The 15,959-nt window shown below is 36.0% G+C and overlaps 1 protein-coding gene across 4 annotated transcripts in view; it reads left to right on the top strand.

Moving 5' to 3' along the window:
• TENM3 (teneurin transmembrane protein 3) overlaps window positions 1-15,959 on the top strand; it is a 1,301,134-nt gene that overhangs the window by 278,838 nt on the left and 1,006,337 nt on the right. For all 4 annotated transcript variants that reach the window (XM_055131945.1, XM_055131963.1, XM_055131957.1 and 1 more), the window contains exon 2: window positions 9,721-9,881. The gene's annotated coding sequence lies outside the window, so the exon portion shown is untranslated. The remainder of the gene's footprint in view (window positions 1-9,720; window positions 9,882-15,959) is intronic.

Here is a 15,959-nt window from a genome sequence, read left to right as displayed (position 1 = left end):
ACATGATCACTAACGATCCCTACTAGATGTTAAATTCATGGTCTTCTAGTCCTTCAAGTTAAAGAAAAAGGAAATAATTTGATGATTTTATGAGTTTATTCACCTAATCTATTTAAGAGCATGAATTTCTTTAGCCTCATTGGAAAATAACATTTAGAATATTAGAAAGACAAAATATTTAACTCAATTTAATCAGACCTAATTGATCAAGTTCAAAGAATCGCATTTGAGAACTAAGGACATAAAATCACCTATAAATATGTTACTAACCCTAGTTGAGACTTATATGTTTGGTTCCCAAACTTTTAAGTATTAGGATAAGTTAAAAGTTGTATATGTATGTTTTCATGTAATAATGAGAATTTAATGGGTAATCTGCATCAACCCAAAGCTCAGGTATTTGGTATCTAACTAGCTCTAATGTTAGTTTCAGAATCAATCAAGAATCTACTTACTGCTTAATTTAATAGGTGACTCATGATATGATCTTATAAAGTTTAGCAAATAAGATAGCTGAGTAAATATCAGACGCCACTTATTAAATTGCTTATAGATTTTTTCCACTAAAATCAGTTCAGCCTGATTTTTATACGATTAATTATGCAATGTAACTAAAGTAATTTTTTGGCTATTTTGGGTCACACCTGGTGATGCTTAGGTTTTACTCCTGACTTTGTTCATGGTGGTGCTTGGGGGACCATACAGAATGCTGGTGATTGAACCCAGGTCAGCCGAGTGCAAGACAAATGCCCTACCCTCTGAACTATGGGTCTAGCCCCCATAACTAAAATTTTTAGTAGTCCTGTTTTTATCTTTTAAAATGTTTAGTACTGTTCTTATAAATTGAAACAGTATATTCAATTTATAAGAACAGTACTATTTCACTTGAGTACCGAATTGATATTTATTTCACTTAGTCATGTCTAAACTGAATGGCAAGGATAACTTGCCATTATTTATTTGTATTATTATATGGCACCTAGATTGGGTTTTGTACATTCAACAGTACATCATTTTATTGTTAATTCTTAAGACATACAAGAACTGTTTGACTAAAACTTTTCCTCAAATTGCTAATGAATGTCTTTTTGTGAAGACCTGTTTTCAACTTTGATAGATTAAAATTCTTTATTCACTGTTCCATATATTAACAAATATTATACTGCTTTTAGGGCATATGTAGAAATAGTGTGAATTTTATTAAATGAATCAAATGCATATATTTTATATATAAGAATTACAAGAGAACTGTCCAAAATATATACTATTACAATAAAAGCTGAAAAGCTCCCACCTGTGGCTAAAATTGCACAGGCATTAATATAACTTTGGACATGTGGCTTTTGCACCTTGAGTTAAATTATGAGGCTCAAGTCTTAAGCGTGGTTGCTGCTGTTTCTGGGTTTGGCCAGATAAGGTCTTTGACACTCATATTTATTCCTTCTCGACAGTTAAAAATTGGCATTTCTGGAAATTGTATAAAGATGATAAAAATCCTATTCTAGATTATGAGTTGGAGACCACCCAGATAAAAGCAAGAGTTTGATATACATTATGATTACATGAGTCACTTTTTTACAAGTCATCGATGTCAGAATCACAACTTAGGATTCTTTCTCCAGATCATATTAGTTCAGTGATAAGGATGATAAAAGAACATCATTTACGATGTTATTTTTTTTAAATCAGGGCAGATAAATACTTTTAAAGTTCTATATAAATTGAGCTATAGGCATGAGTCAAAACTGAGTTTGAGGAACCTGCTGGATTTTAGTATTAAGTTTTCTTTTAATGTGTGTACATTTTTAATAAGTGAGAATGAATTATAAAGCTTAATTCAACTTAGTATTTATGAATGCTTAGTCTACATCGGATAGTGAATTATTTCATTTTAGTGTGTTGAATTAGGATAGCTTTTGTTAAATGGACTTATTTAATACAGGTGAGTGATTAAAAAAACTTTCATTTTTTAGACTGGGCATATAGGCATAAAATAAAATAAAGTAAAACTGCCACAGTCCATTGTTCTATATATCAACAAAGTAGTTACAAGACAAATGAATGTTATTATGAATAAACTTTACACTGAGAATGATTGTTCCAATGGTCTTACCTCCCTGGGCACCAGAGTGAGCTCTATAACTTAAGGTACCATAGAAGATTAATGGGATATAGCCAGAATGTATTTTATTTATATATCAATCTCCAACTTACATAAAAAAATTCCTCAAGGCAGAAGGAATCTAAAATTAAATGGGAAAGGGAAAAGAATATACATCCAAGGAAAAAATTCTCTGCATACATTTTTACTTATCAAGTACAAAATTAGTTGCCAAGGTCCCCCTCACCCCAAGTTAGTCTTCCAATTTGTTTTAATTACAGTCTGGGGTGGGAACTCACCAGAACCAACTCTGAGAATTGATCAGGTGGGTGATAGGAGAAGGAAGTGAAAGAATGAATGCAATGTTCTTGGAGCGATGAAACACACCAACCCACTTTAGCAATACAAGAGCCCCAAACTCAGAAATGAGCATAGGAGGGGCTGGAGCCATAGCACAGTGGGTAGGGTGTTTGTCTTGCACGCGGCTGACCTGGGTTTGATTCCCAGCATCCCATATGGTCCCCTGAGCACCGCCAGGAGTAATTCCTGAGTGCAGAACCAGGAATAACCCCTGTGCATCGCCAGGTGTGACCCAAAAAAGCAAAATTAAAAAAAAAGAAATGAGCATAGGAGAACATCAAACCAAAAAGAAGTTTGACTCTAACATGGGACAATGTCTTGTGCACTTCTCTATGTCCAGAAGCAACCCACTATTTAATTTAAGTTATTTTTATTCCCCCCCTCATAACTGTTTCTTCTGTGATGTCTTTATCCACAAAATATCCCAAGTAGGAGCCATAAAATAAGGGCATGATCAAGATTCTTATAGGACTAAGCAGCTGTTTGTGCTTTAAAGAAATCTGCTTTTTCTGAAGATCCTCAACATTCAGGGTCTAGGATGTAATCAGTGCAGTTTTTATATTTACACTATTATCAATTGTGTTTCCAGTTGAAAGGACCATGCATTTGAGATTGGCATGATGTGGGCAAAGTACTGTTAATCTCTCACTTAATTGTTAATCATAAAAAAATGATGATCATATCAAGAGAGGCAGTAATAATGGAGTTGCCGTTTCTATTTCCCTGTGACAGACATTGTGTTTGAGATAAGGTGAATTGGTATAGAGAAGAAAAAGTGTGGGGATCGAGAGGAGATAAGTGGAGAGATTAATTGGCTCAAAAATAAAACAGAACACATTGGAACATCTTAAGAACCACCAAATTACTTTCAACCCATTTGCAGACTATTGTATAGACGTTAATTTATTTCTAGGAGATAATTTTTGTATATTAGAAGAATTAAGAAGTCAGCAAAGACTCGTTGTTGCTTTATTCATTATTTATTGAGAAGGAAATGAAGGAGGAGAATGGACACAAATTAGAATGGCCTAACTGTTTAGAGTACTCTAAAGTGTTGTGATTCTATATGGCCTGAAAATGCAGATGAATATAGAGAGTGGTGTTTCCCTGCATGCGTCAGGAATAAAAATCTTTCTGTAAACAGTTTCTTCAAGTTACAGTTACTACCACAGAATGAAAATAGAACTTGCTTTTTCTTTGATGTCTGAAAATGGATCAATAGATAAGTGTTGATATAAATGTATCTGTTCACACAGATAAAAATGTCTATTTACATTTCAATATACAGTATATAGTTGATATACTGTAAACTGAGATTCAGTGTTCTGTATTCTATTGATTAAATAGAGCTTAGAAATGAAATTATTGGGGATGGGATGATAGTATGGCATAGAGGTTACTTGCCTTGCACACAAACAACCCATGTTCAATCCTCAGCACTTAATATGATTCCCCGGGCTTACCAGGAGTGATATCTGAGTGTGCCAAGCCAGAAGTAAACCCTGAGCACTGTACTGTACCAGCTGTGGTCCCCAAACAAAACTCAAACCAAAAGATGGGATTATTTCCTAAAACCTGCTCTCTAATCAATTTAGGCTGCAAGTTCGAAACACTTGTGGAGTTGACACATCTTTATAATACCAGCTATTGTCCATTGCTATAGATTTATTTTTCCTATTTTCATTTTCTCAAGAAAAAGGTGACTTTACTCAGCCTTAAGATAATTGCTAATTCATACAGATGCATGTGCTTCTGATAAAACTTGAACACATGAGATCATTTGGTTAACATTGTAGTGTCAGACCCCCATAGTCATTTTCTCTTCTGGGGATCTCTGATAATTATTAGGAGGTTGTTACCATCTCTGGAGGAGTCTGTGAATTGCAGAAAAAGACTGAGTTTTCCGTAGAAATGGGTCAGGGAGCTCTAGATTCCAGATCAGGACAATTAGATCTGCCTGTGTCAGTAAGAGTCCTCATCATAGACAGTGCTGTTGAGTATTTGAGGCCCATCCTTTATTTCTCAGAAATCTTTTAATTCTACTTGAATAATTCTTCAAGGCCCCTTACCATAAAATTCCAGCACTATGCATTTGAAAAACATGCAAAGTCTATTAAATAGGAATAGATGGTGACTCAAATCTTTGGAAGAAAAAGTTTTTAATTTGTGGCTTGGAAACTGCCACTGTATTTTATTATTGTAGAGATTCCCAGTGGATATACTCACCCCATTTCAAAATTAAACCAATCTTTGAAATTTTCCCTTTATAAAGAATGCCTGAAAGTAGTTTAGAATTGCTTTTTCAATCACTTTACATGGCAAGTCAGACCTGAAGACAAAGTATGTTTTCAAATGATTTTGGAATGTGAAAGCCACCAATTTGGCAGTAGGATTTGGATTCCGTCACACATGAAATTCATCAATGTGGATACAGAATGGAAAATATCTTGAGGTACTAGGAAACCATTAGGTCTATGTATCTATTAAAATGAGAGCTTAATGAGAGCAGCATCCTTTTCCTTTTGCTCAATATTTTATTCCCAGAAGACTCTTGTCTGGGGGAAATAATAAAAACCTGCTAAGTAAATATGAATGAAGCAATCAAGCCACATGCTCACAATGTCACAATTGTAAAGATACACTTTCATAGTGTTACTCTAACAATGGAATAAGTTAAATATATTTTATTCAACATTAAATATATACATGTATATGTTAGAGTATTTAATGATTACAATAATGAATAGTATAATTTAGGTGACATTGACTATAGAAGGATAATTTTTAATGCAATTTGTATTTTGTGCTTATGTGTTACTAGTTACATAAAATACTAATTTCAGGAACTTCCAGAGCATTGTAATGAAAAGTATATTATAACAGGGGTGGGGGGAACAAGAGAATAGAAAATAAAAGTTTAACCATTGCTAGAGAGTAAAAATGAGCTTAAGAATAATCAAAACCTCTCTAAAAAATGCCCTGTGTATAATTTCTACAGGATTTTAACTGACATGATAAAAGTAAAGTTTTCCAAATGCCATGACATTTTCGAAGATTATTTAGAAATATTGAATATTTATAAAATATTAATTCTCCACTTTCAACCTTTTAAAAAATCACTGAAATTTTAAAATATGCAGTTAAAAGGTACAGGTAATATGTCTAATACTCCTGATATAAAGCCTACCTAAAAATATAAAGAGCAAGGCATATGAGAAACACATGAATATACATACGTATATGTACACACATGTTTGTGTTTTATTGAATAGTTCTCAAATATCTTGGCTGTCAAGATTTCAACATTTTTATTATGAAGGATTGATATTTAATTTTAAAATTACATTCAAGCATCTTAATAGAATACATTCATTATTGCCCACAATTATTAATAAACTTGTAGTATCTCTTAATAGAGTTACAAATAAACAAGTTGGTACTTGAAACATTAATAGAAGTAGATATTAGTTGGTATCACTTATATAACCTAATGTCCATAAAACTTGTGGACTATTCTCACCCTAATATTTCAGATGTCAAAAAAGTCACCTAGAAACTAATCATTTTCCTGCCATCAGAATTGAGATGAGATTTGAAAATATGAAATTTACTACAATCCTGACATCAATACTGGACTAAATCATCATTTATTTATTATTCTGTCTTATAAACATATCAAACCAAAAAAACCTCTAGGCTCATGTACAATAAAATATTTCAACATTAAAACTAAATAATAAAATGTCAAAGATAAAAGACAAATAACCTGCCCAGACATCCCTCCTCTCTCTGGCTTAGGAAAAATTTATCTAAACAGGAGATTTTTTGGAACACCAATTTTTTGGACTTGTCCTCCTAAACCTACAGTTTCCCAGACACTAACCTACTTTGTTTTTCATTTGCATGACTTGATTAAATTAGTACTTGTAGATTTTTTGCGTGGAATCTCATTAATAGAAATACAAAAGTCTATGATAATGCTTTTCACAATGCAAATGTGAATTATAAAACCAACTAAATATTGGTGTGCTTTTTTTGTCCTGGGAGTCCCGAGTTATTCTTAATGCTACATGTAAATTTGAACCCAGAGTTCTAATTAACTGTCTATTCTTTCCACAAAAATAAAACAAACTGATATTATTTCCAATATAATACCTCTAAAAATAGAGGAGGTCAAACAATAAATCTACTCTTTCACACATAATCACTAGTGAGAAGGCAACATGAGAAATGGGCCATTTTATATACTTCTTCATTATAGCATACCTTTGGATACAAGCAACAGAAGATAGAAAATGTGGCAAATGAATACATCCTAGCTTGATTGATGGCTCTGAATGTATTAGTGTTCCAAAGAATTTACTAGCCCACCGGGTATAATAAAAACAAAAAATCAAAACTACTTCATATGTAGATAGCTATTCTCTAAGTCTTTGTTTCCTAAAGTCACGTAGCTGCAAATGAATGCTTACATTCAAACACCTTTTGAAAAGCATACCAATAATAGCAGCTTCCACTGGTATGCAATAACACCAGCTTCAACTTTGCTATCTTAAAATAATGAATGGAAGAAAATGTTAATTACAACCTATTGAGCCTCCCTGTGCTTACCTTTAAAACAAACAATTAACCTCCAGTTTATCAAATTGATAGGTAACCAGGACCCCTGCCAGAAACCAATCCAAAGTAGAAACCTTCAACTTTGCGTTGTTAAAAGGGGAGGGAATAAAAGCAAGTCGCTGGTAATAAATCACTCCTATTAGAATCTTGGATGATGGCAAGGATTTCCTAGTGCTATGACCTCAGAGAATCTTTGAAAAACCATGTGATTTCCTATGATAAGTGTTGGGCAGAAGATGTACCAGTTCTTCTCTCCCATGCCCTTCTCCAAACACATGCCAAGTTATCTTCTTTGGAACACTCTGGCAACATGGCCACCAATTTGAGAGCCAGGTACAAAGCCTAGCATGATCCATTGTCCCAGACGTCCTGTGAGCTAGCCTTCTGTTTAGGCTGACCTCAAAAGGTTTCTCTACATTGGGGGAAATTCACAGGGAAAAACAAGGAAATCTCCATTCGGGGGAGAAGGCTCACTTTGCTGAAGTTGAGTTCATTTAAAGCTGTCAATTAAGCAGTCTATATCTTTGACTCAAAGTAGAAAAATCTACTGCCTGTTCTTTAAGCTAGTCTTGCTGTCATGCTCTTAATCAAGTCACAGGGCCCAGAGTAACTGACAGGGGATGTTAACAGAGTGGCTATGGTCAAAATCACTGAAGGAAGTCTTCAGATCACAGACTGCATGCAACTTCTTCAGGGGAAAAATAAAGCTGACAACTGAAGGAGAAAGCACACGGCAAGATGTGTTTTTTCTCAATATGTTTGCCTTTTAAGACATTCCTGTCTTCCATCTCAGAGATCACCAGTTGAAAAATGATGTGATTTCCTATAATAAGAGTTGAGCATAACATAGCTTGGGTAACAGAGAGTCTTGAGTTAAACAAATTGCACGTCATCATAAAACACAAAAGCATGTTCATGAAATGTCACCATGTAAGCATCCTAGAGTCCATGTTGTCCAAGGGGTCACTGAACTTTGGAATACACAGTGACTTAAATGAGAACAAAAAAGATACATGGCAGCCCACAATAATGGTTCTCACTGGCTGGTGTTGTATTACATAAATTTATCAGGCACATAAGATTGGTGCAACCAGCACAACCTTCAGCTTGTGTCTAGGGACTATGGCAGCATGCTTTGTGCAATAAACATTATACAGTACAATAAATGAGGCAAACTCGTTGGGAAAATATGTGAGAAGCAAGAGTGGGTAAAGGATAATAAAATATCTTTAGGAACATTAACATAAATGATGGGTTACAATTTCCAGCAGTCTTCTTCTGACAAATGGCCTATATCATAACGTTTTCATTGTACACTCTCATTCAGAAATGTACCACACCAGCCTTATACCTGTAAAATCTATAGTTGCTTTTGTCAGGTTTGTTGCTGTTATTCAGTGCGTGTCAGGTATGTGAGTTAGGTAGTAAATTTATCGTGTATCCAGGAACTGGATTTCCTAAACACCCACCCTTAGAAAAACAGGATGAAATATACTAGTAATGAGAAACTCTGGAACACGTGTTCTGGGCTGTTGCTCTCTCCTCTCTTACCGAAACATCTGTCCACAGTCCCAGCCCTGCCTGTACATTGTCTCGTGTAACCCTTGCATCATTTTATATTGTGCTCATTGTGTTGGAGTTTCAATTTCTCCACTGTTTATCATCTTTCCCAAAGCAGATTTTCCACATCTCTCCCTTTGTCTGTGCCTATAGCAGTAGACTTCTTCTTTCTCCCAATTCCTGAAGCGACGCCTACTATGGCTTGCTGTCCCCCCACCCTTTTGTTTTCTCCTTTTGCTTTTTCCTTCACATTGGCAAACTCATTTGTTTCTGTTCTCCCAAGCATGCCTGCTTCCCCTTAATTATGGAGGGGGAGGGGTTAATAGCTATTAGGAGATGTATTTCCCTTCTAGAATCTGAACTAGCTTTTAAAATTTGTTTCCCCTCTCTTAATTTATAAATATTTTAATCAATAATGTATCTATTATTTCCCAAGTGAGCCCTCAGGAGTATGTTTGATGGCCTCACACAAGCCATTGTAGGCGAACCCAGCCTCCCTTAAGCAGCTGACAACCATGAGCCTCACTAGATTTTTCCCTCTCTCGAGTCCCTATATTTTTAGCTAGCCAGCAATGGCACACTCACTCCATCACTGAACCAATGAAATTGATGTGGTGTGCAAGTTCCCTCACTCCCTTTTGCTGAACTTGCATTGTATTGCCCATTGAATATTCAGTGAGAAGGGATCCTGGAACAAAAAGCCAGCCATCAGAGACAACTCCTGACTGCCCCCCCCCATGTCGTAATTGCACCTGATCAGCATCAGCCTGCATCAATAATTAGACAGGGGTCCAATAATGATGTTGGCAATGAAACAACATCGTCAGAACTTCAGTTTTTTCCAGGAAGTGACTTTGGAAGGGCCGAAACCCATGTTGGAGATTGACATCACCCACCTCCCTCTCTAGCCGCTACCCGTCACGCTACCGGTGATTGAAACTCAGTGCCCTCTGCAATTGTTTGGCAATATCCCTTCCAGTTGTTGCCTCACATTATCTCCAGAAGAACTCGACTTGCTTGTGCGTCTATGACATACTTGCTTTTAAAAATCTAATTAAAACTTTCTTTTGGGTCCTTAGGTAGAAAGATGGCTCTGCTGAGATGAGCGCTTAATTAATGCACTGAGATCGAGAGTCCCACCTCTCAACAGGAATGATTGACGTCCAAGGATACATAAATTACACTAATTGAGCTCTGCCTCTATATAGACTTTCTAGAGCCAACTCATCAGAGAAGCTAGGTGAGTAGACCAGCATAAAAAGTTATTTCAATATGTTCTTTGCTGTCCCACAGGGTGAGAGAGAAACTTTCCAGACTGTCACACATTGATTATCACAGAAGGCTGTCCTTTTCTTCAGCTTGAAGATGTAGGTTTTGTGTTGTGCAGGGCTTTTTTTTTAATTATAAAAATTAGCATTTTTAACATAACCATTTAAATTTGAATAACTACATTCTCTTTGCAATTTTCAAGGAGCAAAACTTGCAAGCCAATTACAGTATGCAAAAATCACTTGGCATCGTTTGTTGATATTAAATTGTGTCTCCTAGCAACCAGCACATATGCTATGGAGGGATTGTTTGAAATCAAATCCACTCGTTGTCCTTGAGTTTAGCTTTCAGAAATTTACTAATTGTCAACATTCCTCATCCCCAGTCTAAGTAAGAGACCATTATAAGTCTTTTTTGACCCTTATTTCTATCTAAAAGAAATCTATAAGGATTCAGAGACCCTAACATTCACAGAACCTACTAAACCACTTGAGATCATTTAGTTGACTTAATAAATGAAAATAAAATTCAGACAAAGTAATCTCTGCTTCAAAAAAAAATAAAGACATTAAACTTTCACATTAAGCTATCACATTAAACTATCACATTAAACTTTCTCATTTTTATATGACATTTTTTATTTAGCAATATTAAAAAATACCTTAACTATTAGAAAAAACCCAGTGCTTCAGGTATGGTTTGAAAGGTGAATATTGGAATTTGAGAATATTCCATTGTCCATTTAAAACACTAAACTATAAACATCATGCAAACAGAATACAAACACTGTTTGCAGTTTACAGCATATATTTTAGTAAATTGACCACAAGCGGATAAAGATCACAATGAGAACAATATCGTGAAATTCAGTGGGCCTGGAGGGACATTGGGTAGGATGCAAGCGTTGCAAATAGAAGCTCCAGGTTGGGTCCCTGGCACCCCTCATGGTCTCCTGAGACCAAGAGTGATCCCTGAGTGCAGAAGCAGGAGTAAGCCCTGAGCACTGCCAGATGTAATGCCAGAAAACAAACACTAGAAAAATAATCCAGCAGGGCTACAGAGATAGAGGAGTAAGGAAGGCACTTACCTTGCATGTGGCCAACCTTGCTTAATTTCCTACAAAAATATGTGCTTCCCCAAGTACCGAAGGAGTTTTCCTTGAGCACAGACTTAGGAGTAAACTCTGGGCTCTGCTGGATATTTTTCTCCCTCCAAATTATTAAGCTAATGATCACTAAGCTGTAAAAAGGGTAACCCCAGAGAAATGAGCAGAAGTGGGAAAGCAGTGAGAGCAAAAGAAGAAGATGCCACAATGGAAATATGGAATAAGGTTTATAATTGAAACGTCAAGTACCAAGTCTAAACATCTAAAATATTAGTCATACAGTAAGTAGAGTGAAAACTTATGGAAAGAAATGGGGCCTGAAGCAGAAAATATTTAGGGGGAATCACTGCATCCTAGTAAGCAGAATCAAAGACTTCTAAGACTTTGAATTCCTAAAACATGCAGGAGGGTCAGTTGTGCTCCCACAGTTTTATCACTCCAGCTGTTTGCTATACCTACTGTTTCAAATTGTCAAAAATGTGAAGCCCCATTTAAAATCCTAAGATAGCTACATTTCTATCAAAATAGCTTTATTATTACCAGTGAGAGACCCAATGTAGAGAAAAATTGAGAACGATCAGAAAGTCCTCTGCTGATAATCTCTTAAAAATAAAACAATAAAATAAAACACACCTAAAATACTTTTAACATCAGGTCTCTCTTGAAATGGACTCAAAATGAAACATTTTCCTTTCTGGAATGTCTTTTGATTCTTTGGTGTCTCGCAGTATCCAAATTTAAGGCATTGGTGCCTTTGACATGAATAGAATAACGTGGAGTACTGTTTAAAACTTGTTTGGAAATAATGAGCGTGGAGCATGTGTCTCCCTCAGCCCACGTGTGTATTTGGATTTGCTGTAATGATGTGTGCCTGCTGCATTCTTCATCTCACATTCTGTGTTATGTATGCTAGGTGTGGCCGATGAAGTGGTTTTCTAGGAAATCGTGCTTGAAATGACCTAAATGTGCTCCAATCTCCTGAGGATGCATGTGTTTAATAATCATGAAAAGGCAGTACCACTGCGTGCTTCATTAGTCTCAGATCTGTAGAAATATTTTTAATAGCAGAAGTAACCATATGTCAATAAACTGGCAGATAACTCTACTAGACTTCACATAGTTTGAACACAGTTCAAAGAAAACAGCATACTTCAACAGTGCCATACTGATACCTTTGGAATTAAAGTGACAAACTGTACCCTGAATTAGTATCCTTTTGGGTTGTTTGTTTCTCATGTGTGTTGCTTCATCAAAGTGCTGATGTCTGACAGAAGACCGTAAGTCATTATGAAATAGAGCCAAGTCAGCTCCAGGAGGAGAGAGGGACTTTGTGCCTCTGATGGACCCATTAATATAACAGCCAATCACTCAAGCTAATCAAATCTTCTCTGCTCTGTTCTAAACAGGGACTAGTGTCCAGTTGCTAGATTACACCACAATCAGACCTATATTCACTGACACATGAATGAAGTGATAAAGATGTTGATTCCTCTTCTCTTGTACCCCTTCTCTTGTACATCTTTGTGTTGGTCATTTGCTGGACCCAAATTTTATTCAGGGTGTACATGGTTCCATGGACTATTGATTTGACTGGAAAATTCATTATTCAACTGTTCTTTGGTCTCCAGGTAAATTGTTGACTAGTCTTGATAATAATTTTAGAGATTTTGCAGGTTTTTCAGAACCAAAATTTGCCAAAACATCTCTCCTCCTTTAATAGTTACTAGTAATCATTTAGTATCTTCCATAAAAATACATACACCTGTGCCTTTCTACATATTTTTTATGAATCAGCCCAACAAATAGTCATTCAAGGGTGTTTTACGTAGCAAGCATAATTTTTGATGCTTAGATTTAAATAGTAAGAAAACCAGATTTTTAAAAAGCTGTGTCTTCATGAGGTTCATATTCTTTTTTTTTTCTTAAGGGAAGAGATAAAGTATAAACAGAACAAGAGAAAGAGGGGTTAGAAAAAGTATAAAGAGAGAATTAAAGAGAGCAAGAAAGAGAGAGAATGCTTAGTATTGTAGAGAAAATAGAAGAGGGTGAGTTGATTGGAAGTGCTTTTACAAATCAAAAATATCTCACTGGGGTAATTTTGAAGCAGGTGTGAAAAGAACTCTGCAGGTAACTAGCAAACAGTTCCAAGAAGGGGGAAAAAAGAGACGATAAGCAATTGTTCTAGCAAAGAAAAACCTGGTGTAGAAAGTAGCCCAGTGGTTAATACAATTAGATTAGGCATGAGCTAATACAATTAGATTAGGCATGAGCGTGGACAAAGAAGGAAGAGAAGAGGAGAATGATAGAACTAGGTACGTAGTACCTATTTATAGATTTTTTTTTACCTTCTAATGTCACTGTCACTGTCATCCCGTTGCTCATCAATTTGCTTGAGCGGGCACCAGTAATGTCTCCATCGTGAGACTTCTTGTTACTGTTTTTGGCATATTGAGTACACCACGGGTAGCTTGCCAGGCTCTGCTGGGCAGGTGAGATACTGTCGATAGCTTGTGGGGCTCTCCAAGAGGGGCAGAGGAATCGAACCTGGGTCGGTCGCGTGCAAGGCAAACGCCCTATCCACAGTGCTATCGCTCCAGCCCATATACATAAGAAAAAAGTTTTCATTCTAATGTATAGAAACTTTTAAAGGATTTTTTTATATTGGAATATTAGAAAATTCTTAGGAGAAAGATGACTTGATTGAATGTATTCAAGTTTTTTAAATGTGTGATTGCTATGGTGGCACTAGATTAGAGAGGAGAAATGTCAGAGGCTGAACATTATTCAGGAAACTTGGTACAAATGAAGCAAAAGATGATAGTGACTTTGATCAGGATGATAGTTGTTACAAGGCTTTGAATTCTAACTGTGTTCTTAAGATAGTACTAACAGAATTTGCTAGTAGATAAGAGATGAGAGGGAAATCAAGAACTACCAAGGATGACTCCCAAGTTTTTGCACCAAGCAATTAAAAGAATGTAATTATAATTTGTCAAAATGGTGAAGATAAGTAGGAAAAGTTGGCAGGTCAATGGTGTGGACTTGTTTCATATGAGACTCCTTTTAGATGTCCTATTCCAAATATCAGAAATAGTATAACCCAAGAGTTTTCAGATAAGATCTGGGCATTTTAGCAATTCACAGTACGGGAATGGTCTTTATAGTTAAGCTGACTGGATGAAATTAGGTAGAGGGATATTATTGATAGATAAAAAATAATCAAGGATTTGACATAGGAACCTCAATTTTAAGAAGTACAGATTTGGAGAGTTATGCAATGACAAGGTTGGAGACCAGACAAGTATAGTTTTGCGGAAACCAAGAGGAAACTGTTTGTTAAACTGTTTGTTAAACGGGGTCTTTATACTGAATGGGATCATTGTGTGACAGAGTAAAAACATAATCACTGCTAGCTCAAGAAGATGAGGGGAGAGAAGTTAGAATTGGTGTGTGAGGACAAATGTTCAGAGGAATTTTTTTTTAAGAAAGGGTCCCCTCCCACAAAAATAAAAATAGTAAATATAGGCAAAAGAGAAAAAAGTTTTCTCCTTTGAATGATTTCACAATTGTTTATTGTGATTCAATTGATAGGGTAAATTGGTGATGAAAGAGAACTTCTTGAATTCTCCTGGATAGATAAGAGGAGATTGAAACTAATGTAAAAGTGGAGCAGAAGCCAGAGAGGAAAACTGGCCCATAGAAACATAAAAAGCAGAAAGGGAAGTCCAAGATGGCAGAAGTTGAAGAATATGCTTCTGATTTCATCTTGTTTCCTCATACAAATGAAACAAGGTTTGTGGCTGTAACTTTGGTAATAGAGGCTATTAGGAGATAGAGAGTATGAAATAGCAAGGGAGAGGAATAGTGTGGTCCAGGAATATAACCTGGGAGCACAAAAGTGCCATTGAGGTTAATGATGACAAATTTAAAAGAAGGCTGGTCTAAATGGTTGTAAACACTTGTTCAGCACATTTAACTGTGTAAGTGCAGATAAGACAGAAAGTTGGGTTTGATGGTACCTGAGTTTTTCCAAATGGATATTAAAAATCTCAAGTGGAACAAATGAGTTGACAGTGTATGAAACAGGATGACAACTGTGCAGGATCATGAATTTGAAGAAGGTAAGGTAATAAGGCAGAGGAATCATGGCACAAGGCGGTAGATATCAGAGCTGGATCAGTCCTTTATAGGATGAGTTAAATTGGAAGGTGGTGGGTATTACAGAATGGATGCCTCAAATTAACATAGCAGAATGATTTCAGCTATTTGTGAAATCAAGATAACACTCATATTTGTGTCAGTGTTTATAAGAGGCTAACACAAGTACAATAACTATTAAGATAGGATAGTGAATGGACAAATACAAGTATTCACATCTCCCTGACTTTCCAGTGGAGGGAATAGCGAGAATCCCGTAAAGTAGAAAATCTTCAAGGAATAGCGAGTCTCCTGAGGGAAGCAAGTTAGGAAGTGAAAGAGGGTCACCAGTTAATCTCAATCACATATATGAACTTAAATAAGCAGAAGCTGGCAAGAAATGCAAGAAATTATTCTTCAACTGTGTCAAAAATATTGTGTTTACCAAAGGGAAGGAGGATGGAAGGACGGGTAGAGGAATACAATGGGAAGAGTGAAAGTATTCATGTTTGATAGTGAGTGTTGATACATGCATACAGGTATGTATATTCCCTGTTCAGTCAATTATAAAGCTTCCAGCTGACTATATAGTGCGAGGGCTATAGAATAGAGGTAAATGTTGGAGGAATTTTTTTTGTCCTTTTTCTTCCAATACTAGGAATCAAACCTATGTCTCATGTATACAAGACATGCACTTTACCACTTAGTTACATACCCAGCCCATCTTTGATCTGTCACTGTCACTATCATCCCGTTGCTCATCGATTTGTTCAAGCGGGCACCAGTAACGTCTCTCATTGAGAGACT

Source organism: Sorex araneus, chromosome 1 (assembly GCF_027595985.1).
Source record: "Sorex araneus isolate mSorAra2 chromosome 1, mSorAra2.pri, whole genome shotgun sequence".
NCBI lineage: Eukaryota > Metazoa > Chordata > Mammalia > Eulipotyphla > Soricidae > Sorex > Sorex araneus.
This window is presented reverse-complemented; position numbering and strand designations above follow the sequence as displayed.